This window comes from Plectropomus leopardus, chromosome 10 (assembly GCF_026936395.1).
Source record: "Plectropomus leopardus strain MGB_pleo_1.0 chromosome 10, ASM2693639v1, whole genome shotgun sequence".
Lineage (NCBI taxonomy): Eukaryota > Metazoa > Chordata > Actinopteri > Perciformes > Serranidae > Plectropomus > Plectropomus leopardus.
This window is the reverse complement of record NC_142185.1, coordinates 8,017,248-8,019,005: the sequence shown is the minus strand read 5'-3', so window position 1 is coordinate 8,019,005 and position 1,758 is coordinate 8,017,248. Positions and strand designations below refer to the sequence as shown.

The window sequence follows — 1,758 nt, the reverse complement described above, 5'->3', positions numbered from 1 at the left end:
CTGTGAAATGTGAGCAGAGGAAAAAATTAGACCGAGAACCAGAGAGCATCGCTCAAGTTTGACCTTATTCTGTCAAACTGTAAACCTGCGTTGTGTAATCTTCCAAATACACAAAAGATAGTTTTTACATTTACAAAACGGTTGCAAATTATTTCATTATTTTATTAAAACTGCACTTCTTTTAACTTTATGCCAGTACTTCCAAAGCTTTTTAGTGTGTGACCCCTTGAGACCCACTATTTCAAGTTATGGCCATAGTGTGGACATGAGCTGTAAGAACTGACCAGAGAGTGACTTTTCTCTCTCAGATTGCTGCATTTAAAGGTTTTTAGAAGCCTAATGAGCTGAAATTATCCAGCAAAGAATTTGAGAAAACTCCAAAATAATAATTTTGTGCAACAGAAATCTACCCTTTTTAAAGTGTTGAGTGTTCAAGGGTTACTTATCCATAAACATTATATTACATACAGTGGATGTTAGTCGGCATGCCCTCAGCTTGGAGAAGCAGGCTGGAGTCCGACATGGAAGCTGAGCAATGTCCTGCTGTGGAGGGGGTCAGCTACAAAATGTATTTAAACCACCTAAATATGGTCCCACCCTAAAAAATCAATATCAGTTTAACTGTATGCAATATTAAGAGTATTTTGACTGCTTTATCTTAATGTCAGACATTACTTTCCACCTGAAAAATGGAGGTATTATATGGCTCTCTTCAAAGACAGACTCCATTGAGAAAAACAGTAGTTTAATATCGCTGACCACAGGAGCTGCTGCTCTACTGCTGCCTCAGACAGTTAGTGTTATTGGAGTGTCACAGTTTGTGCTATTGTGTGACGGCTGAAGCCCTTAACAGCTGAAAAAACTCAATATAACATGCATTTAAACCGATTTAACCTGCTTTTCAGGTGGGACTTTCTTGGTGGCTAAATTACATTTTGGTGCTGGTCCCCATCCACAGCAGCTAACTTAAATTTATATTTTCACAAGACCCAAAGAGCAACAACAATAACACCAACTTAAAAATATCAGTGGACTAAAAACAGCAATATTTTTAGTGTAGTGAAGTAGCAGAAAATGAAACTACTGTACTTAAGTACAAGTTTCTCAGTACAGTGGTTCAGTTAATGTACTTTCCACCAGTACATCACATCACATTTAGCATATCTGACTATTTTATTTCTTTTCATTTTCTCAGCTGAACACGAGCACTGGTTCTGCTGCACACCTGCTTCTCTTTAAAGCCCAATGAATTCACATCAGTTCACAATCTGAGCCAGATGATTAAACATAATACTCCTTCATTTAAAGCCAACATAATAAAACTAAAAATAGTTTACTTTCTTACACATTTGAATAGCTCGAGATGGTTCTGTAGCCATGTGCCCTATATTGCTTGACCTACATGCATGCAGACTGAGTAGGACCATAAACACCCTATATTATTTACAGAATTTAGCGCTCGAGGAGCCAAAGCATTTATTGTATTTACTGCAGCATGTGCAGCGGCAACTCGTGTGACACACTTTAACACACCATCTTCACAATTCAGGATCAAGCTGACGGGTCAGTGTTTTTTTTCTTTTATCTTTATTTATGTCCTTTTTTGTGGTGCTTCTACTGCAGATATGGCTCTTTATCTGAAAAGTTAAAAACCCTAAAAACCCAACCTGGACGGACATCTCTTTTCTTGTGTTGCGAGACACGTTTACACAAGTAGTTAAACCTTTGAACCCTGAGCCACTTGGATTGACGTTTTTT

General features: G+C 37.8%; 1 protein-coding gene across 12 annotated transcripts in view; it reads right to left on the bottom strand.

Annotated features, from left to right (window-relative positions):
* Positions 1-1,758, bottom strand: part of obsl1b (obscurin like cytoskeletal adaptor 1b) — a 43,053-nt gene that overhangs the window by 1,836 nt on the left and 39,459 nt on the right. The gene's annotated exons all lie outside the window — the stretch shown is intronic.